Raw genomic sequence first — 24,163 nt, 5'->3', positions numbered from 1 at the left:
TCTTTAAAAAGAATTGTCAAAAATACGCGAGTTCGAAAAAAATAGAAGCACGAAGTTTACAAATTTATACCTGTCATCAAGAACTGCTATCACGATTCTGTAAACGGCATCCATTAGATCATTCAAGGCGCACAAATCCGATATGTCAATTTATATTTGCGTGAATTCGTTACGTTGTATACAAGGGCTATGCAAAAGCTGCATTTCCACAATGCGAAATTTTTTAACATTCATGCGTAATATATCAATTTTGTCCGTTTTAGATGTACTATTAGGCGCAATGCACGGAATTGTGATATCATTTTTCATTGCTGAGTTACAGAGTTGTAAACTGGATAGTTTCGCTTTCTGAAAATTTGCAATTTTCGCGCTTTTTTAATAAATCACTGATGAGCTAAATAAAAAATTCCAAACCAAGAGTTACCAGATTTTAAGTCTTTCTTTTAAATCCAACAAACCTTGTCAAATTTGGCGTAGTGGTTGCCAAGAAAAAGGAATTCTCCTTTTACATGTATTTAGCTAAATAGGAGCACCCCAGCTAAAGCTTTCTCGTAAGCAAGCTTTAAAGCGTGTTGGTTAATTACGGCCTTTGCAGTGAGTTACGAATGCAGGCACTACAAAGCGTTATTAGTGTTTTTTTTTTTTTTTACAAACGGCATGCGGAATTTTGCCCGCTGTCGTGGGAGAACTATATCATAGGCACACAGAAAAAAACATATATTGAAACTCGGCCGAACATGAAATCTAATGTGCAAGCAAAAGTAAATTCGTGTCTACAAAATACAGGTTTTGTGACAAATTATGTTATCAAGGCCTTGAAGGTAATATATGACCGCCTTCCGCTGTATTTTCTCATGAACACAGATAACTCTGCCTTATTTCATGTTGATATATGTTGAGAATGGTAGAACTTGGAGGGCAACGGGTTGCAAAACTTCTGACTTAATTAGGAGGTGCGGAAATATTTAGTGAACCCTCATGTTATTCATATTTTTGTGCATTATATGAGGCGCCCGCTGTATCTTTTATCAACTAAGCAAGCCACCGTTTGTGTATTTCATGAAAATTGGGGCAGGATATTGACGATTTGAGGGTTCTGTAGGTTAAAGGCTGTAAATACCTACAAAACCTTTCGTCCTGCTGCCGCAAACCTTTGCTTTTGGTTATTTACGGTCTCTGCCGTTAAGAAATTATTCAAGCGCTCCAGGACATTATACGTGCGTTCAAAGAATGGCGTATGATTTGTCTAATGGCACTGGAAGAAATCTAACACCCATTTGGATAAAATGCAGATAAAGTGAAAGGAAAAGGCTGATGTGCGTGAAAAGTTTAACGTTATTGAGAAGAACATGGCATATAATAAATGCTTGTGGAACAAGTGCTCTGCATCATTATATGCAAACGACGTTTAAATCTCGTGATTCATATATGGAGAGCGTTTTTAAGTGCAGTATATTTGCGGTCTTCTGAAATTATTGCATCGTCTTCTCGTAGGAAAGATCTGCCCTGAAAACTGCGTAAGGAAATTGCAACTTATCATGGGTCGCCTGACTTTTTTTCCCTAACCTCAGCGAGCAATACTGCAAGTAATTTGGACACCTGCACTTTTCTTGGAAATTATACACAGAGAAAGTCGACGCAAACGATGGAAACACCACTAGGCTGATAATCCTATTCCGAGCAAACAATTACTTGCCAGCTTTCACACTACAGAGTAACAAGCAGACTGGCCTCGCCAGTATCGTTCCCACGTGGCAACGCACTGGAAGCAGCCACCATCCTCTCGTGCATGCTCACTTCGATATGATTGAACTCAAACAAACTACCGCTATTCAAGCTGTACAGACTAGATTTAAAATAACGCGTCATCTTACAATAATGTACAGCTTCCGCAAATGAACTCTAAGAGATATAGAGCAAATTATCGCGAGTCAAGCTACAAATATTGTACCAGCTCTCGAGGACACTTCTCGATGTGTAATAGCTTTTCTTCTAACATCCGCAAGAGGAGCGTTAATAAAATGAGAAGTTTTTATGCCATCCACATTTATGGCGACACCGATGTTCTAGCAAAAACTATTTGTCAGCCATGTGATGTACCCTAATTGCTATAATAAAGGGCTAAAGAATAAGCTAATGAAAGCATGACAAAAATTTTAACAAGCTTTCTTACCCTACAACGTGTGCCCAGGGGATGATAATCAAACTCTCTCCGTCCTTCTTGTAAGCAGGTGAACGCGCAACCGACTGGAATGTGGGGATGAAGCTGAAAGGAAGATATCTGTGAAATACAAGTAAACTGCGACCTCCAATTTTGTGCACAACACTGGCTTTTGAGCACTACTCTTATGCGTGACCTAGAAGGTGTCTCACAAGGTAGCAGAGCAAAAATATGAAATGACTACTGCTTGCCCAGTTTTTTATCCAATCTATTTGATGCGGGCACAATATTTTCCCTGTTTTAGTTTGCCCTCAGTGTCTCTTAGATTGCACTCAAAATTTTTCGATTGCTTTTTAAAGGAAAATCACTGACGTACGTTATAACAACAAAGCACTATCCGTAAATTACCCTTGTAAATAAGTTTATTTGATTTCGCATTAAACATTGCGGCGTTCACTTAAACGTCTGTTGGTAACCCGCCGTAGTAACTGAGTTGCTCTAGTGCTCTGCTCCGAAGCTCGAGGGTTTTATCCAGACCACGGCGGTCGCATTTCAAACCAACGAGCTTTGGCAGAGAGCCTTGGCCAGCTCCGACATCGAGGATGAACAACGGCTGATTGCGAGTGCCCAGGACGCGGCCCGAGCTCAAGGCATTCTGGAATGAGGACGCCTTTCCAAAGCTCCATTTACATAATACAGATGTTTATTCTCTCCCTCTCGATGAGGGCGAAATGCAAGAACATGCATGCACTGAGATTTAGGCGCACGTTAAAGAACACCAGGCGGTTAAAATAATTTTGCAGTTCTCCACTGCGGTGTTGCTCATAATGAGATCATGGTACTCGCACGTAAAGCCCCAGGGTTAATTTTTTAGAAAGGTACGTGGTTAAAACATTCTGGCGCATTATTTGGCGTAAAAGAGGTTAATTGAATAGTGGCACTTTTGCAGTGGAAAGTTAGTCCGACGGTTCATTTCTAACTTGGTTCACTTTACATTGCAGTGCGCTCTAGTATACCACTCTACAGGAGCAGCCATTAGACCATGGACTACCCAGTGAACAAAGTTGGCATGAAAGAGGTCAGACGTGGAGAGAAGACATACTGCAAACTGAATGACAGCTCCAAAGAATGCTACTCGCATGAAAAATGCCATCAAAATAACCTAGTTGGTTGAAATGGCATCAATTATTTGTATTCAAGCTTATTAGGAACAGCAAGACTTTTACAGCATTAGCATTATTAATGTCGCAGTGGAAAATATTGCATGTGTGAAGTGTTGGAAATCGGTCACGTGGAAGAGATGGAGAAAATATGGGCGAGCTTAAAAGAGCGTATATACGTAATGCGACGAGGTTTATTGTCGTCGATAACGTTGTAAGAACGCTAGGTACTGGTAGGCACTGCAAGGACTGTTTGTAGCACGGGGTTCTCTCGCGATCACGGCACGGTCCTTCGTCTTCCTCCTCAGTCGGCACATACCCAGGGGCACCTCTGCTTCATTACAATGCCCCGGGAGCGAAGCATAGCCACCCTGGCGACTCAGGGCTCAGAGAAGATGAGTGGGTCGTAATACGGTTTCAGGCGGTTGACATGTACTGTCTCTCGCCCGCGACGACGCAGGTCTGGTGACACTGTGAGCGGCTCAACGATGTAGTTGACCGGTGAAGTGGCATTGATGATATGGTACGGACCGTCATAACGCGCCAGGAGTTTGGAAGAGAGGCCAGGAATATGGACTGGTATCCAAAGCCAAACAAGTGAACCGGGAGCAAAGCTCGGTGGTGGTTGATGAGTATCGTCATGTCGTGTCTTTTGACGTTCTTGAGTCTCGCTAGTGAGGGAACGTGCCAGCTGACGGCAATCTTCAGCATACTTGGCGACTTCGGAAAGCGGAGTGTACTCTGCGGCGTCAGGTTGGTACGGCAGTATGGTGTCCAAAGGGCAGGAAGGCTCTCGGCCATACACAAGGAAAAACGGGGAAAAGCCGGTAGTCGCTTGCGTCGCGGTGTTGTATGCGAACGTGACAAAGGGGAGCACGGTGTCCCAGTTGGAGTGGTCGGATGAAATATACATCCGCAACATGTCGCCAAGTGTTCGATTGAACCGTTCGGTCAGGCCGTTGGTTTGCGGATGGTATGCGGTCGATTTTCGGTGAATGATCCTGCACTCCGTGAGGAGGGCTTCGACACCCTCCGACAAGAAGACACGGCCCCTATCACTCAGTAGTTCTCGGGGAGCACCATGGCGAAGAACAAAATTGCGAAGGATGAAAAACCCAACTTCACGGGCGGTCGCTGCCGGCAGAGCTGCAGTCTCAGCGTAGCGAGTAAGATGATCTACGCCGACAATAATCCACCGATTTACACGCCCGCTGCATGGAAGCGGGCCGTAGAGGTCGATGCCGACGCGGTCGAACGGACGAGCCGGGCATGGTAGCGGCTGCAACGGTCCTGTGAAATGGTGTGTAGGTGTCTTGCCCTGTTGGCAAGTAGTACAAGCCTGAATGTACTTTTGCACAAAGTTGTACATGCCTCGCCAATAATAGCGCTGACGCAACCTTGTGTAAGTTTTGAGGACGCCGGCAAGAGCGCTTAGGGGATCAGCGTGAAAAGATGCGCAGATGTCAGAGCGCATATGACGAGGTATAGCAAGGAGCCATTTCCGACCGTCCGGCATATAGTTGCGGCGATATAGAATGTTGTCTCGCACGGAAAAGTGGGTTGCTTGGCGACGCAGTGCTCGTGTCGAAGGGACATCAGACGGAGCGGCAAGGTAGTCAAGTAACATTGCAAGTGTTGGGTCCTTGCGCTGCTCTGTGTGCATGTCGGTGATGGTCAATGGTGACAGGGTGGACGCGGAATCTGACAAAGGCGCCAAGTCAGGCGTCAGTGGGGAGCGGGAGAGCGCATCAGCGTCGGAGTGCTTGCGACCGGAGCGGTACATGACGCGGATGTCGTACTCTTGCAAGCGAAGCGCCCAACGTCCTAAGCGTCCCGACGGGTCTTTCAAGGAAGAAAGCCAACAAAGGGCATGGTGGTCTGTAACTACGGCGAAAGAACGGCCGTAAAGGTATGGACGAAACTTGCTTAGTGCCCAGACGATCGCCAGGAACTCCTTTTCTGTCACTGAGTAATTTAATTCTGCTTTCTTCAGAGTACGGCTAGCATAAGCGACGACGTATTCATCATAACCAGCTTTCCGTTGCGCTAAGGCCGCACCAAGGCCAACTTCGCTGGCGTCAGTGTGAACTTCCGTAGGAGCAGCAGGGTCGTAGTGGCGACGAATAGGTGGTGAAGTCAACAAGTGGCGCAACTGCTGAAATGCCGCATCACATTCAGGTGACCACGCTGCGATGCCGTTACTGTCGGAAAGTAAACTTGTCAAGGGCGCCATGATGGATGCGAAGTTGCGTACGAAGCGACGAAAATACGAACATAAGCCAATAAAACTTCTGAGGGTTTTGATAGACGTGGGCGTAGGGAAGTCTGCAACAGCGCGGAGCTTGTCTGGGTCCGGGAGGACGCCGTCCTTTGAGACTACGTGACCCAAGATGGTTAACTTGCTTGCAGCAAAACGGCACTTTTTGAGGTTGAGCTGTAGGCCGGCAGAGGCGAGACAGGTCAGAATGTCATGCAGGCGAGCGAGGTGTGTCGGAAAATCGGTTGAGAAGACGACGATGTCGTCGAGGTAACATAGACATGTCTTCCATTTGTGGCCGCGAAGGATGGTATCGATCATACGCTCAAAAGTAGCAGGCGCGTTGCACAACCCGAAGGGCATGACGTTAAACTCGTACAGGCCATCGGGTGTAACGAATGCGGTTTTCAGGCGGTCAGGTTCGGCCATTGGAACTTGCCAGTACCCGGAGCGCAGATCCAAGGAAGTGAAATATTCTGCGCCTTGCAAGCAGTCGAGAGCGTCATCGATTCTAGGCAGTGGATAAACGTCTTTTCTTGTTATCTTGTTTAGGCGTCTGTAGTCGACACAAAAACGAATGGAGCCATCTTTTTTTCTTACCAACACGACAGGTGAAGACCAAGGACTTTGAGAAGGACGGATGACTTCCCGTTTGAGCATGTCGTCCACTTGCTCTGTGATGACTCGTCGCTCTTTGGCCGATACACGATACGGGCGCTGTCGCAAGGTGGAGTGGGAACCGGTGTCGATGATGTGAGAAACACCGGTGGCACGGCCCAATGACGTCTGATGGCAGTCGAAAGAAGAAAGAAACTGGTGAAGGAGAGCGAGAAGTTGGCGGCGATGAGATACATACCCAGTCGGCACATACCCAGGGGCGCCTCTGCTTCATTACAGTATGTATAAATAGTGCCGTATGCATATATACATGAGTTTTATGAAGATGTTGAATTAGCATTGAGAAAGGTGCACACTCAGTACACTGTACTCATAGGCGACTTCAATGCAAAAGTGGGGAAAAAGCAGGCTGGTGAGCAAGCAATTGGCAACTACGCCATCGATTCTAAGAACGCTAGGGGAGAGATGTTGGTAGAACTCGCGGAAAAGAATAGGCTCCGAATAATGAATATCTTCTTCAGGAAGCGCAGCAAGAGGAAGAGGAACTGGAAAAGTTCTAATGGAGAAACAATCAATGAAATAGATTTCATACTATCTGCCTATCCCAGCATAGTGCAGGATATAGAAGTGTCCGGTAGGGTAAGTGCAGTAACCAAAGGTTATAAGGGCTAGGATTTCTCTCAATGTGAAGAGCGAAAGAATAAAGTTGATCATGAAGAAACAGGCCAACCTAGACGCAGTAAGGGTAAAAGCAGACCAATTCAGGCTGGTGCTCGCAAACAAATATGCAGCTTTAAAACAAAGAGATGAAGACAACATACAGGTAATGAATGAAACCGTAACTAGGCTGATCTCAGAAGCAGAAATTGAAGTGGGAGGTAAGGCACCAAGGCAACCAGTAGGTAAGCTCTCCGAAGAAGCAAAGGACCTAATAAAGAAACGACAAAACATGAAAATGTTCAACTCGAGAGATTAGATAGAATTCGCTGAACTGTCGAAACTGATCAACAAGATTAAATTAAGGGATATTCGAAATTATAACGTGGAAAAATTGAGGAAGCCGTAAAATATGGACGCAGCATTAAATCAGTAAGAAGAAAGCTTGGCATAGGACAAGGCAAAATGTATGCACTGAAATATAAGCAGGGTAATATCATCAGCAATTTCTATGACACAGTAAAAACAGCGGAAGAATTCTATACTTACCTGTACAGTTCCCAGAGAAGCCAAGCTACTTTCATTCGAAGTGTGTGCGCTTCTGGGGTGCGTGGCGCTCATAGATGGCGCCAGTTCTGTGCGAATGGGGCCGGCCGGCGGTTTCGGCGGCCGTGTAACTTGAACCCGGAGTGCCCGGAGTGAACCCCCTCCCGTGCGCGTGGGTGTGCGCGGGAAAGAAGGGAGAAGAGGGACGGCTACGCACCGAGCGAGACGCCGCATTCCAGTCTCCCCGTCTTACTTTTACCTAAATAAATGTTGTTTTCGTTAAAGTAACCGCTGTTCCAGTTTCCCTCTATCTCCGAAAAGCGTATTTAACAGAAGTAATGATGAACAGGATACAGAGGCCCCTTCTATTACTACGTATGAAGTTAGAAGAGCCTTGCAAGACATGACCAGATGAATCGCTGCTGGAGAAGAAGAAATGGCAGTCGATTTAATCAAAGGTGGAGGAGATATCATGCTTGAAAAGCCCGCGGGTCTTTATACGCAATGCCTCACGACTTCAAGTGTACCAGAAAGTTGGAAGAACGCCAACATTATACTCATCCATAAGAATGGAGACGTTAAAGAATTGAAGAATTACAGACCCATTAGCTTGCTCTGAGTATTGTATGAAATATTCACCAAGGCAATTTCAAATAGAATCAGTGCAACACTGGACTTCAGCCAACTAAGAGAACAGGCTGGCTTCAGGAAGGGATATTCTACGATGGATCATATCCATGTCATAAATCAGGTAATCGAGAAATCTGCGGAGTACAATCAACCTCTCTACATGGCTTTCATAGATTATGAAAAGGCATTTGATTTAGTAGAGATACCAGCAGTCATAGAGGCATTGCGTGATCAAGGAGTACAGAAGGCATACGTGAATATCTTAGCAAATATCTTCAAAGATTCCACAGATACCTTGGTTCTCCAGAAGAAAAGTAGAAAGTTACCTATCAAGAAAGGGGTCAGGCAAGGAGACACAATTTCTCCAATGCTATTCACTGCATGCTTAGAAGTTTTCAAGCCCTTAGACTGGGAAGGCTTAGGAGTGAGGATCGACGGCGAATATCTCAGCACCCTTCGGTTTGCAGATGACATTGTCCTATTCAGCAACAATGGAGACGAATGGCAACAAATGATTGAGGACCTTAATCGTGAAAGTGTAAGAATTGGGTTGAAGTTTATTATGCAGCAGACAAAGATAATGTTCAATAGCCTGGCAAGCGAACAAGAATTCAGGATCGCCAGTCAGCCTCTAGAGTCTGTAAAGGAGTACGTTTATCTAGGTCAATTACTCACAGGGGACCCTGATCACGAGAAATAAATTTACAGAAGAATAAAATTGGTTGAAGTGCATACGGCAGGCATTACCAACTCCTGACTAGCAGCTTACCACCGTCGTTGAAAAGAAAGGTGTACAATCATTGCATTCTACTGGGGCTAACATATGGGACAGAAACTTGGAGGTTAACAACGAACTTCGAGAACAAGTTAAGGACCACAAAAGAGCGATGGAACGAAAAATGGTAGGCCTAACGTTAAGAGACGGGAAGAGAGCGGTGTGGATAAGAGAGTTAACGGGGAGAGCCGATATACTAGTCGACATTAAGAGGGGAAAATGAAGCTTGGCAGGCTAGCAATGCATAGGATGGATAACCGGTGGACCATTAGAGTTACAGAATTGATACCAAGAGAATGGAAGCGCAGTCGAGGTCGGCAGAAAACAAGATAGGATGATGAAATTAGGAAATTTGCAATCGCAAGTTGGAATACGCTAGCGCAAGACAGGGATAATTGTAGATCGCAGGGCGAGGCCTTCTTCCTGCAGTGAACATAAATATAGGATGATGATGATGATGATGTTATAATGCAGCTGATGGTCACGATAGTCTGCTGCGTGACCTTAAAGAGGTGCCGCTTAATGCCAACACCTTTCACTCGCACTTACCGCTGAATCGCCACTGAAGTTTTAATGCGTGAGCACTCTTCGGGTACTTCACGCACTTTCCGGGGCTATCTATTGGAAAAAGCGGCAGCACACACAAAAAGAAACACGGACGGAGACGAGACGACAAGGACGAATGCTGAACTTCGACGTTTATGGTGCATCCAGACGAAGGACCGAATCCGGATTTTTAGCGGACGCGGGCGACTATGCCACGGACCGTCCGGCTGCAGGCGCAACCACACGGCGGACGAAGCCCTAGCAGACGACAGCGCCACCGAGCCGGATTACTCTCGACCGCAGCCTCTGCGCTGGCTAGCACCAGACTGGTTTGAGAGTTTCTTCCTACAAAATGGAGGCCAGCAAAAAGCGGCGTTTGGCCGCGATGGCTGTTGTTCTGTTCGAGGTTGACGAGGACGTTGATTTGTTTCCACGAAAACGGCGTTGTTGGCGGAAAGACTGGATGGGAAGGAAATAATTGGGGGTCCAAAACCTGCTCTACGAAGAGCTCCTGAAGAGTGACCTCGACGAATACCGGAGGCTGCTTCGTGTAAGCAGAGAGAAGTTTCTGCAACTGGCTTTCGCGCCACGGGGGCCCCGCATACGAAGGGAGGATACCGTTATGCGCCGTTCTATATCAGCGGAAACCACGGTGTAAGAAATATACTCTTACACCGTGCCGCAGGTCACACTGCGGTACCTTGCTTCAGGTAAGTATCACACGTTTCCAAGTTATTACAGAGATCGCCGTGGTAAATGTATATCGGTTGAAAACTGAGCTTGGTGCTGATCGAAGGCCGCTACACAAGTCTCTTTAAGTGCATTCGTGTGGTAGTGTACAAGCTCAATCGCGCCCGAAATATTCAACGCAGATCCAGAGGGTTCACGTGGAAGGGGTATCACGAGTGCGCACAAGTTTTGTATGGCCTTGCTGTCGGCGCCGACTTTCTGCATAAACATGCATAAGATAATATTCATTTCTTTACACTTAACTACACCACTGAGTGTGATTGGTTTTCGCTGCTACACTATTCATTTACTGTTCTGAAACAACCAGATATCTGATGTAGTTGTACACGTCCTACTTTTTTGTAGTCTGCTAGCGAGCAGTTGACTGATATTTTTTTTTTCTTTGCAGGAGAGTCACTATTCCCTGATTGTGACGGTGTCCGCATAATCTGCACGGCTGAGGTGCCACAAAGTGGGAAACGCTTCCACGATGTGGTTGAAATAAACGGCGGCATCATCGCACAAATTCATTGTTCATACCAGGAGCTATGAAATACTGAAACCAGGCGCCCAGCAAACCAAGTGTACTGATGCTGACTGCAATGCGGCTGTTCTCGAGCAGGAAAGAAGTGTACTGGTTGCCAGACACTGCGTGTTTAAAAGTTAAAGCGGCGGCTTTACCCCGCCAGAATCAAGATGTGAAAAACGGCTTGACGTTATCCGTCCGCGCGGCTCCCGGACGAGGCGCGGACTAGGCAAATCGCTGATGTGAGGTCACATGACGAGCCGTCCGGCCCTGCAAATCCGGATTCGGTCTTTCGTCTGGATGCACCATTATTGCGTATGATTCACGAATATATAGGTGCTGCCCGAGCCAGGGGTTAGCTGCGCATGCGTATGCCAGCTCTTTTTCTGAAAGTATGATGTAGGTCTTGCTGGCACATTCCTCCCCAAGTCTAGATATCCGTTTCAGATTGTGCTATTTCTGCTACACGCGTTTTACTCTTCTGGATAACGGAAGGGTTTACAAGGTCGGGCGAACAGTCCTCCCAGGTCAGACAATGACTTGCCAGAACACCTTCGAAATGTTTTCCTTCACCCATATTTTAAAGCGAAGCTTTGTACCTCTACCAGCCAAGGGTTGTGTCGTGTCCGTCGTTGTAAGCAAAAAACGATCCCGACGAACCGCTAACAATTGCAGGTATAGTAGTATAGCTTACTTGAATTCAGGCATTCAGCGTACAACTAAGCACTCGTTTTCGCAATAAAAACCACAAAAACAAGCTTCAAAGTGATGAGCCAACATGATGGATGATAAGGGCTGCGGGCAAACAACGCAAACAGGCTCGGCGCGGTCCGTAAGATTAGATTGCAGCTGTTGCAAAGCTTATGCAGCTGCTTGAAAGAGGGTTGACGTCATTCGAAACCCTTCCAGCCTAGTAACTGCTTCGGTTCATTTTCTAGACTACCCCACTATGGGGTAGTCTAATAGTGTATATCACACCCATCATAAAGCAGTAGTGAACATTGTTGTGAAGTAAATAATATTAAAGGCCGTGGTTAAAGTTACGTTGTAGTGTGTGAAATATCAAGTGCGCCGCAGTCACCGTGAGGGTGGCGTAAAAAGCTTCGCTTTCCAACCACCTTCACAGGGTGGATTGGCGGGCAATTTTTTTACGTTGTTTGCCTGTTCCTTTAACCTATCGTTAACACATCTCCCAGTTTGGCCAACCTAACTGGGAGATGTTCACAAGAAAAGTTCACGAGCGTTGTGGCGTTTCAGCCCTATTAAAAGACGGCCGCTGTGGCCGGGATTGAACATTAGACCTCAAGCTCAGCAGTGCAATTCTACATTAATTGCTATACCATTCTGAAAGAAAGCTGCTAATTGAAAAGAAAAAAATTCAGCCACAAGTTATTTATATTGACATTTTTTTAATATCACATAAATTTGTCTTTTCATTATTACGCTTTTTTACATCCTTGCGTTAAAGTAACAATTTATTCTACTAATAGAATGCCGCTCAACAACTATACAAAAACCCTGACTTCAGTACCATTCTCAGGTAGAGGCTGAGATCACTTCTTTTGGCAATTACCAATTTCTCTCAAGCCAAGGTCGAGTTTATTATCTAGTCCATGTCACAATAACAGCACGAAACAATTGCTTCTTCCCATACACTTACTGCGTGATCTCTCTCGACGCTTTGACAGCCTCGTTGAACCTCGGTGTATATACATTGTCCCGCTTCGCAAGTTCCCCGCTTGAAATCAAGTTCGTCATTGTACCCGCCAGTTAAAACCTGGAATGAACAAATTTCTAACGATACAGTTGCTAGAATTGCAATAGCGAGCTGCTAGAACTGTAAGAACACTTTGTGATCTGTGAGAACAGTGCGATCTGCGAAAACGTGTGTGGTCCGTGAGAACATGTGTGATCAATTTATCACACATATCAGAGATGTTTAGATCAATTGTAAAGTATTTCCTGCTTGCACAGCTTCAAGCGGGGTAATCTTTCAAGCAGCCTTCAAAAATATTGCTGGTACCCCACCTTCGAATACCTTCTCATTTGTGCGTCACTCTGTATGAGTGATGATAAAGCTTTTTACAGCGAAGCTGTTAAGGGCTCACTCTTCGATGGACGCGTTCGGATGTAGCAAAAAACAACTCACTTGCCGTATGCTGTATGTGCTAGTCAAAGCGCGCGAGGGCGAGGGACGCGCACTTTCAACGAGAGCGAACGCACGGCGGAGAGCAAACGCGACTTCCCAGTGGAAGGGAAGCGGTGGGCGAGGAGGGCATCGAGGCACACTGGACTGCGCGTGCGCGTGCCCACTATCCCACTGCGGCGTATGCGTGCAGTCGTGCCGGCCTCTGCAGCCTCTGCCGCAGACTCTCTCTGGGCTCTCTCATCCCCTAACAGTGTCAACAACGGCGCTTAGCCATCCCGTCGCGTAGACATCGCGCTAGCGCTCTTATCAGTTGCTCTTACGACTCGCCATGGCCCGGCCGCGTGCCGTTCGCTCGGAGGAATGATACCACGAGCGACGGGGAACTGGCGGCTCAATCTCTCCAGCGAAAAGAGGACAGCGGGAAGGCAGCGCGGGAGGGGTTGTTCATTCTGCTCTGCGAGCAACTTGTACTTTCTGCGGCGCCGGGCGGTTGCGCGCACCTTATCTGTAAAGTGATCTGCAACACGGCTCCTACAAGGTCGATCCAAATGGTCGCGAAGCTTCGGGCGAAAAGCGGTTCAGAACGAATTATTACCGACATCGGCAAGGGTGGTTATGGGAGCAGCGATTAAAGCGCGACAATGTTTGGAGGGAACAAACATTGGGAAATAAAAAAGCGTTTTTTAGGTAAAGCGAGACACAGTTTGAATTCTTCAACGAAAATAAAATTCATAGTCAATTTTATATACGCATGCCGAAAAAATAACAACTCTATTTTACTTGATCATTATCAATAAATACCTTTTTTCAGCGCCCACCGATAGCGGCGGGCGTTGACGCCGCTATCACTTGCAATGCAATGCAGCTCTTGCAGTGGACAGAAAGGCGGGCTCGTAAAGTTCACGCCCCCCTCACATGTTGTGTTGCTTTGCTTGTAGACGTTTGTCGGAATCTGGTGACGGGGATAGTTTCATTGTTTATTAACCTGTTTAGTCAAAAGTTGTGAGTTGCGACCGCCAGATAGTTGTTCACTTTAGTTGTTTTTGTGGAACAGCGCTGGCCAACAGGCTTGGCGTTCGACGAAAGGACGAGCACTCTACGCTCAAAGCGTTCGTCGGCCTCCAGCGAAGGTATGTTCCGTGCAGCGATGCGATTTCGACACCCGCACGGTGGAACTTTTTCCTGCATCGCTTTGCGCGTTGAAAGCTCAAAATGCCCATCAAGTTGAATGGCGGGGCATTTAAATACGATGTACGGTTCTAATGGCAGGCTTTCGAAAACAAATTTCGTGCCTTTGAAAGCAAGATGACGTCACTTCTGTTTTAACGGATATGACGTCAAATTATATTTTCCCCCGGAAGTGTTCCCTCTTCACACAGATGGCGCTAAGCTCCATGAACCGCAGATGAACCGCCATGTTTTGAACGCATGGGCTTGTATGGAAGCTTCGCTACCAGGTATATTTACCTTGGCTCCTAGAGCACTGCACGGGCCGATTTTTGCGGCCCGGGCCCGGCCCGGGCCCGTTTTCACATTGGACGGCCCGCCCGAGCCCGATCAAAACTTTTATGGCGAGACCCGGGCCCGGCCCTGGCCCGGAAATAACCTAGGTTACCCGCCCGGCCCGGCCCGCCACCCCTCTACCTTAAGCCCGAGCCCGGCCCGAGCCCGACTCGAAACCGGCCCGAACCCGGCCCGAGACCGAAAAATACATGTTTTTCAGAGTTGAGAAGCCCGAGAATAACTCGCAGAAAGCCCGAGCCCAGCCCGGGCCCGCGTCAAAAAACCCGAGCCCGGCCCGGGCCCGGGTCAAAAAGCACACGCCGTGCCCGAGCCCGGCCCGAGCCCGTGAAAAAACTCCTCTACCCGGCCCGGCCCGGCCCACGGGCCGGGCCGGGCCCGGGCTTTCGGGTAAGCCCGAGCCCGTGCAGTGCTCTATTGGCTCCTACCTTTGTATGCGCTTCGCTTTCGCGGCTCAGTTTCCGTTGAACCCTTAGATCACATGTACCTTCGCCCGCTGCTGCTGGCGCACTTCCTCACGCCAGCGTTTTGACAGCAGTTGTGTGCGGTCACACAAACAACGCCCAGAACTGTTGTCGACGGCGGCGGCGTTTTGCCCGCGTTCGCACCGTACGCGTGCGGCGTTGGTAACGTGTTTATGAAGAACGTGCCAACCTTTGCCGTACACCCTATGGTGGTTTACCGTAGCAACCATAAGGCCATGATCCCTGTGGTCACTAAATAAATGAAAACCGCCACCTCATATATATTTCTCAGTTTGAATAGTTCAAATAACCAGTTACACCATCACATCTGAATAGTCATGATTGGAAATACATAATTCCCACCATAGTGCAGCTTCGCTGGTCTTCTATCTCCACCTCAGCGGAAGGGCTGACAGTTTTTTAAGGAATCATTCAAACAAGCATCCGAGGTGCTACGCCTCGGTGTTTTTAATAAAAGACAAGGCTGCTTGCAAACACACGAATGATGACTTTGTCAATAATATAAACTAACACTCACAATCAGTGGGACCACAACACTCACAACCAGTGGGGCCAACAACACTCACAACCAGTGGGACCACAAAAACTCGGAGCTCGTTAGGCTAGCGTTACATATTATTATGAGCCGGTTGTCCGACGGCCAAAGAAGATGTTGAAGTATAGAGCCAAGGGGACGAGGAAGAGGTTAAACTGTGGTTCGCCATCTTTGTTGCTGCTGGCCAACTTTTAGTCTCCTTGTACATAGCGTAAATAAACCCCCTTTCCTGTAAATCTCCCCGTAACATCTTGGTGAAGGTGCTCGGTATATCACCAGAACACCACGGAACTTCGAAGCGGAAATCTCGTGTGCCCTTCGACCATATCCACCGAAGAGGGCCGCTGCTTCGGCTTCGGCTACCACAGCACCGATTGTCTTGACCCAACTCCGGGACCCTAGCGCCTTCTCGGGCACTGACAACATGAACGTTGAAGACTGGCTAATCGAATACGAACACGCCAGCAAGAACAACCATTGGGAACCGACTATAATGCTGGCTAACATCATTTATTACCTCATTGGAACGGCCCGTACTTGGTTCCGAATACACGAGTAGGAATTGATCAATTGGGACACTTGCAAGCAAAAACTGCAGAAACTATTTGGGAAGCCAGTTGGCCGCCAGCGAGCCGCCAAGAAGGAACTTTCATGCCGGGCCCAAACATCTACTGAACCATACGTTGTGTACATTCAAGATGTATTACCACTCTGTCGGCGGGTCGATGACAAGATGCTCGAAGCTCAAAAGGTCAGTCACATTCTTAAAGGCGTCGCAGACGAAGCCTTTAATTTACTCGTATACAAGGACTGCTCGACGGTCGACGACATTATAAGAGAGTCCCGACGCTTTGAAGAAGCAAAGAGCCGTCGTGTCTCACAACAATTCGTTCGGCTCCCTAATACCACGGCTAGCTCATCGTGTGAGGACGTCCAGCCACCTGGTGCCGAAAACTTCCTGTGTCTTGTCCGGCGCGAGACTGAGGCTGCGTCTCCGTCGGTTCCCCCGACACGTTCTTACGACGAGTCCCGCCCAGCAGTATCTCTGGTTCAAGCTGTCGTACGCGAAGAGCTGGCGAACGCAGGCATCCGTCCGATCTGTTCTGTAAGTAGCCCTACGGTCGGCAATTTCTTTCGACCTCCACGCCCACAATCGACCTACCTCCGATACCGCGACCCAAACCAGTGCCACATACATGATGACAAGCCATTATGCTTTAATTGCGGTGGAGTAGGTCATATTTCCCGCCATTTTTGCTACCGTCAGATTTGGTCTCCTGGTCCCGCGTACGCTTACCGCCCGGAAGACACCCGGTCCTCGCCTTTTCATGAACACAATAACTTGCCGCACTGTGATCTGGGAGCTCCGACTCCACGATACGACCGCCGCTCACCGTCCCCACAGAACCGGCGTTCTCGCTCACCGATTGCCCATCGCTCACCGTCGCCGTATCCTCGCCGTCCCTATTCGGAAAACTGACCGGTGCAGCTCCCAGAGGTGATGTTGCATTGACCAACCGACCCAGAAATCCACTGTTCACCCTGACCACCCGACAAAACCTTTTGGACATAGAAGTGGATGGCGTGCCTGTTTCGGCGCTCATAGACACAGGGGCGCAATTATCGGTTATGAGCGCTCGCCTTTCTTGTCATCTTCGCAAGGTTCTGACGCCCGCGGCGTCGCCTGTCGTTCGTGTAGCCGTCAGCGGTACATCTTGCGTCGTTGGGATGTGCACTGCGCGTGTGAGCTTCCCAACCCGCCAGACCTCAGTTCTATTCGCCGTTCTGCAGCAGTATCCACATGAAGTCATCCTCGGCCACGACTTCCTGAGTACCCATTCTGCCCTCATCGACTGCTCTTCTGGCCTTCTCCAGTTCGAATTTCCTTCTGTACCCGATCTTCCCACCGAGTCACAGCCACGTTTATGTGCCGGCGAGTTTGTTCGCCTTCGACCAGCCGCCGCGACGTATGTCACACTGACCTCAGATTCCGCCATTTGTGACGGCGACTACGTCATCTCCCTTTCTCTAGACGATCTTTTAACAAGGCATGTAGCCCTCCCTCACTCTGTTGTGACTGTTTCTGCGAACCGGGCATGTATCCCTATTCTGAACTTTGGACGCACTCCACAGTTTCTTCCCGAAGGTATCACGCTGGAAAGCATAGCGCCTTTAGACGCGCACGAACCTGTGGCCCTTACTATCGATGCGCCCCTGTCTTCTGAAAGCGCTAACACTAGTACTTCATTTGATGCACATTCTGACGCCATGATCGCCCCCGACCTTTCGGTTGCTCAGTCTGACGACCTTCGTCGCTTGCTAGCCGCTTGCAGCGACGTTTTCGATTTTGCTTCGCCCCATCTCAACCAGACAAAAGTTGTGACTCATCGCGTTCACACCGGCAACGCCAGTCCCATCCATAGGCGTCCTTACCGAGTGTCTTCGACTGAACGGCGCGTAATTCAAACGGAAGTCGATAAGATGCTTACAAAGGACATCTTCGAACCATCTACGAGTCCTTGGGCGTCCCCTGTGGTTCATTCCAGAAAAAAAGACAACACCTGGCGGTTCTGCGTCGACTATCGCCATCTAAACAAGAATACTAAAAAGGAAATGTATCCTCTGCTATGAATTGACGAGGCCCTCGACTCTTCACATGGCGCACAGTGCTTTTCTTCTATAGACCTTCGGTCCGGCTATTGGCTAATCGCCGTTGACGAAAAACACAGGGAGAAGACCGCCTTTACAACAACCTATGGGCTCTACCAGTTCAAAGTTATGCCATTTGGCTTGTGCAATGCCCCCGCAACATTCGAAAGAATGATGGACTCCCGTCTTCGTGATTTCAAGTGGTCTACTTGCCTGTGCTATCTCGATGACGTCGTCAATTTCTCGCCTACGTTCTCCAGTCATCTAGGTAGACTCTCGGCTATTCTGCGCATCCTTCGCAATGCAGGTCTTCAACTTAACTCTGCCAAATGCCGCTTCGGTCGCCGCGAGGTCATTGTACTTGGCCATCTTGTCGATGCTACAGGTATACGGCCCGACCCTGCCAAAGTTAGCGCTGTTGCCAACTTTCCGACACCTCGCTCTACTCAGGACGTCCGTTCCTTTTTCGGCCTGTGTTCTTGTTTTCGGTGGTTTCTGAAAGATTTTGCAGCACTAGCATGACCACTCACCTGCCTTCTTAAGACGCGACTTTTTCTTGGAGTCCTGCACAAGCGTCCGCCGTCTCACAGCTGATTTGAATACTGACATCAGCACCAGTGTTGGCTCACTTCGACGAATCTGCGCCCACAGAAATCCGTACCAACGCCATGGAATCGGCACAGTTCTAGCCCGACGCCAGCATGGTCTGCACTGCGTTATTGCTTATACCAGTCGCCTTCATTCCTCGGCTGAGCAAAACTATTCGATCACAGAGCGAGAGTGTCTCGCTCTAGTTTGGGCCACCGCCAAGTTTCGCCCTTACCTCTACGGCCGACCCTTCACCGTCATTACTGACCACCATGATCTATGCTGGCTGTCTTCTCTCAAATATCCCACTGGTCGCCTTTGTCGTTGGGCACTGCGATTTCAAGAATACTCGTATACCGTCGTTTACAAGTCTGGCCGCTTGCACCAGGAGGCCGACTGCCTCTCCAGATACCCAGTAGACCCACCGGACGCTGCCCTGAGCGACTCCAGCCCGTGTGTTCTTTCCATCTCTCAACTCTTCAACATCTCTGCCGATCAACGCGTTGACGCGTCTCTACGCAAGATCATCAAAAATTTCCACTCCCACGCTCCTGAATTCCACTCCCTACGCCTCTTTGTACTCCTAAACAATAACGTTATATCGTCGCAGTTTACTCCCTGACGGCCCTGACCTGTCGTTAGTCATCCCGGCTCACCTCCGTTCCACTGTACTGGCGCAGCTACATGACACCAACGGCGGGACATCTTGGCGTGTCACACACATACGACCGCGCATGCCGCCGTTTCTATTGGCCTGGGATATCCCGCTCAGTGCGCCGTTACGTGGGCTCATGCGACCTTTGTCAGCACCGAAAAAAGTTCACTCTACCCCCTGCAGGTCATCTTCATCCTCTGGACATTCCTTACGAGCCTTTTCACCGCGTCGGCTTCGATTTACTTGGTCCGTTTCTCCTATCCGCCTCTGGAAACAAGTAGGTCGCCGTTGCCACAGATTATGCGACGCGCTTTGCCATTACGCGTGCACTTCCCACTAGCTGTGCCAACGATGTTGCAGACTTCTTGCTGCATAACGTCATACTCTAGCATGGAGCTCCTCGACAACTGCTCACTCACCGCGGCAGACAGTTCCTGTCCCGGGTGATCGATGACATTCTAAGATCCTGCGCGACGCAACATAAACTGACTACAGCCGACCATCCACAGACGAATAGCTTGACAGAACGCCTGAACCGCACCCTTACCGACATGTTAGCCATTTATCTGTCTGCCGACCACCACGACTGGGACATTGCACTACCCTTTGTGACATTAGCATACAACACTTCCAGGCACGAGACCGCTGGTTATTCGCCATTTTTCCTTTTATACGGTCGAAACCCTACATTGCCCATGGACACCCTGCTGCTTTCTTCTGGGTGCCCACCTGAATATGCTCGAGAGACTATTGCACGTGCCGACCATGCACGTCCAGTTACTCGCACTCGATTTTATGAGTCCCAAATACACCAGCAGTCTCCCTACAACAGCCACCACAGGACCACCCACTTTATCCCTGGATCGCTCGTTCTCCTGTGGTCCCCGGTACGACGCGTTGGCTTATCCGAAAAACTGCTCTTCCAGTACACCGCTCCATATCGCGTTTGCCGCCAAGTGATTGATGTTACCTATGAAATCGCTCCACTACTGCCTTCGTCATCCTCTGCTCATCCCCGCAAATACAATGTACACGTTGTCCGTCTCAAGCCCTATCGTTCCCCAGACACCCCTTAATACCTTGTGTGCTAGTTTTATTTTTTGTTCATGTAGCCTTCGTTCACCTGCACCGAGTCGGTGCTTTCGCCGCCGGAGGGTAGTGTTATGAGCCAGTTGTCCGGCGGACAAAGAAGATGCTGAAGCATAGAGCCGACGAGACGAGGAAGAGGTGAAACTGTGGTTCGCCATCTTTGTTGTTGCTGGCCAACTTTTAGTCTCCTTGTACATAGTGTAAATAAACCCCCTTTTCTGTAAATTTCCCGGTAACAATATGAAATGCAGAAGGACGGTTAAGGCACGTCACAAATTAATAAGCTACGGAGTCAACAGAGAGTTCACTAAGTTATCAAGCTATAATAACAGCAAAGAAAGTCACCAGCAAATGACGAATTAACCAGTTAGCTGTGATGATAGCCTTTGAGCAATCCAGTTCAGGATAGCGCGAGCCGAATAAGACAGTAGTCGGAGGTGAGCACTTATTTACGGGCGACCTACATGACGATGCGCTCGACTGTCACTTTTCAGTCGGGAAGTAGTCATAGCGGGACGTCCCACGCTCCCCAGAAGACAGACAGCGATGGAGTCAAAGTCGTTGGGGTCGAGGCCCAAGCACCCAGCAATCCGCTCTTCCGCGCCTCGTATCCCAGGTTGAGCAGAGCAGTCGCGGCCGTGAAAACCACAGCCTGTTACGAAGAAGACACCAGGTCATCGGGAAGTGCAGAACTAGCTAGGTAGAGGCCTCGCGAGATCGGGTCCAAGCACCCGTTAGGCTCGCACCTCTGCAACTCAGCCGCTTTCGCTTCTTCCCGCCGCCGATGTGTCTTCTCCGCCCTTGCTGCCCTCTGTCCTCCTTATTCTTCACCATCTGCGCTTTCACCCCGTGTACTTTGTCAATTGGTGCTTGTTTTTGCTTTTTTTGTTGTTGTTGTGACGCTTGGATCGTTCGTGGCAAACTCACGCAGCCCATCATCTTTGTAGCCATCTATTGCACCCAGCCATCCGACACGCCATGCTCGCGTCATCTCGCGCACTTTGCAAATTAAAATGACAAAGGAATCGAGTACATCATTCGCATGAGCACATAGAAGGACCGAAAACTTTAGTGTTTCTTTAACGTCGCCTTTATGTACATTAAGCGCAGTTTAAGGTTGAAACGGCGATGAAACACTAATGAGACAAATAAGAAGGATATTCTTGCTTGCATTTGTTACGGTATTCTGTGCGAGGTATCCAACAACACTGAGACAGAAAAAAAATAAATTATAGGCTTTTACGTGCCAAAACCACGATCTCATTGTGAGGCATGCCGTAGTGGTGGACTCCGAAAATTTGAACCACCTGGGGTTCTTTAACGTGCACCTAAATTTAAGTACATGGGTCTTTTCGCATTTCGCCCCCATCTAAATGCGGCCGCCGTGGCCGGGAATCGATCCCGCGACCTCGTGCTCAGCAGCCCAACACCATTGCCATTGAGCAACCACGGCGGGTACTGAGACAGAAACAAGATTTACGCTGCACCTTACATGCAAAAATTTCTTCCCTGTAAATATTTTGAGGCTTAGAGGCAATCTTTCCATGCCTCGAACGGCAAATGAAGGAACAAATACTCGATTGCATTGAAACACTTATAATTTGGTGCTTCTGTTCGGCATACTTCGAAATAAAAAACAAAACATTTCTTTTTGGAGTTCATTCAAATGCAAATTTAGCTTGGCGCTTATTGTGAAGACTTGTAAAATAAAGCATTTCATGGCATATTACAACAAAAAAATATACTGTACGGAACCATTACCTCTAACATGAAAATCAATATAAAATGCAAGATACAAAGAGGTAATTTACTCACCAAACAAGGCGTTCCGTCTTTGTAAGTCCGTTCACATTCCTTTATGTAACAGGTGCAATTACCGCGAGGTTCCTGTAAACATAGCATATATTTGACCTGTATTTCCGTAAATCTAAAAGCTCACATTATGAAAAATAGCCTCTAAGAACAAGAATATCGATGCTTCGACAGCGTTCATTACAAATGTATTCCGCAGAACCCATCTCACTATGACTGTCGACGGTAATGCGATTAACATTTTAGCAATACGGCTGTCATGTATAAAGTGTAATAAAGAATTTATTGATCTGGCCAGAAACTGCAAAATAGCTTACGCGGGTTGCAGCTGTACACGGATGTCTAATGTTTTTTGCACCCTGTGGTTCTTTAAGGTCCGCAGCCTGGAAATGAACACGTCCTGCCCCGTAAACAATAGGGGAACGTAATAGACACTAAGCTATCAAGGTGGGTATGTTTTTAGATAATTCAGGCGAAGGAGCACTAATCTTTGAAAGTATTCTGCAGTTGTTTACTACATAATACCTCAATTAGCGCCAAAGATGGCTTGGGCACTATGTATAGAATACTGCAGGTACTGCCGTCCAACGTTTATAGATACTTTTTGAAAAAGTATATAAACGTTGCTGCCGTCCGCACGCTTAACACGAACGCTCCGCAGCGTGGCCTGGACCGGCTTAGACTGACGCCATCGCCGCGAAGTATTGTGCGCCGTTATCTCGGTATGTTTGCGATGGCTGAGGATAGCTGGAGCGCCGCTCGATTTGACTGTATTTGACTGGTCGACTTGTCTTTCGGTTGTGTCTGACCGGCGCAGAGAGTGCGCTCACTTGTCAGGTCCGTTTTGCCACGTTTCGCTCGTGACTGTGGGTCGCGAGCTGCTGATTTTTTTCGTGAGACGCGAAGCAAGAGACAAGGAACGTAATATAATAAAAGCTAAAAGCGCATTCGCTGCAGATATTTCAGGCATGCTCTTGACCTTTTTCACGGTATCAAACGACGAAATGACCTAGTATCACACACGCTTGCCTAAACCTAAATTTCGCGCTGCATATAGACACAGGGAAAGCGTGGTTTAAAGGGACAATAAAGGGAAAATTATTTCTTCTGTATCAGTACGTTACTCTTCCACAATACCAAAAACAGTACTCTTACCGCTATAGAAGCCACTTGGTAAGCTAGAAAGAAATGAAAAACACGAAGCGAGTGGCGACGCCACCTTGAAGTTCCCGAACAAGCTCACCGTGATGTCATGGATTTTGACAGCGTCTTTGTCCCAGTTAATATTTAGCGGTAAATATTGACTACATTGTGTTCTGAGGGAGCCCAAGACTGAATATGGCAAGTTTCGCGAACTTTTATACATCCAACGTGGCCCAAATACGAAAAATTACTTTAAAATTCCTGACGTCACACTGAAGTGCTCACGTCGGGGTTACTGCGCGAAATTAAAAAAATTACTTTAAGCTTCATTTTCTCTTCTAATAATTGGCCTATTGCAGTGTAATTAACAACAGCAGAGTTCTCGAAGAATACTTTATCAGTCTAAGTTAATTTATTGTATTGCTTTAGTGTCTCTTTAAGGATCACAAGGGCCCACTATTCTTCAACTCAGACATTGCTACTCCCGTTAAAAAAGCTAGAACTTCATGCCTGGCGTATATATATGCTAGGCACGACTGCAAATTATTATTCAGCTACCATGGCAACAATGGTCCTTGCGACTTCAAGCAGACTCGAGTGTTTATATACTGCACTTTATTCTCTTTTTATTACCAGCGGAGCTGTTCAAGCCGGCCGTGAGTCCGTTCGTCGTCCAAAAAAAATGTAGGCTGATCCTGGCGGTGTGCCTAAAAGCTCCAAGCACAATGGCACATACCCCTGTGAACTTGCAAAGATGATCCTGGCAAAGTCTAGCTAAACATCGTTGGGACTACTTAAGCTAAGTCAGTCATCGATAGCCAATTGATAGCCAATCAATAGCTAATCGATAATCAATCAATAATCAATAAATTCCTGAAAATGCTGGGGATGACTTGGTAGTGCTTAGCCTAGCCCAAACGCCAGGGCTAGCT

At 47.9% G+C, this 24,163-nt stretch overlaps 1 long non-coding RNA gene across 1 annotated transcript; it reads right to left on the bottom strand.

Moving 5' to 3' along the window:
- Nucleotides 1-2,175: 2,175 nt before the first annotated feature.
- On the bottom strand, nt 2,176-22,220 carry LOC125944821 (uncharacterized). The gene is made up of 3 exons (XR_007466528.1): nt 22,092-22,220; nt 12,266-12,382; nt 2,176-2,266 (listed from the first exon to the last, which is right to left on the bottom strand). It is a non-coding gene; the product is annotated as an uncharacterized LOC125944821 (long non-coding RNA).
- Between the last annotated feature and the right edge of the window lie 1,943 nt (nt 22,221-24,163).

This window comes from Dermacentor silvarum, chromosome 4 (assembly GCF_013339745.2).
Source record: "Dermacentor silvarum isolate Dsil-2018 chromosome 4, BIME_Dsil_1.4, whole genome shotgun sequence".
Classification (NCBI taxonomy): Eukaryota; Metazoa; Arthropoda; class Arachnida; order Ixodida; family Ixodidae; genus Dermacentor; species Dermacentor silvarum.
This window is presented reverse-complemented; position numbering and strand designations above follow the sequence as displayed.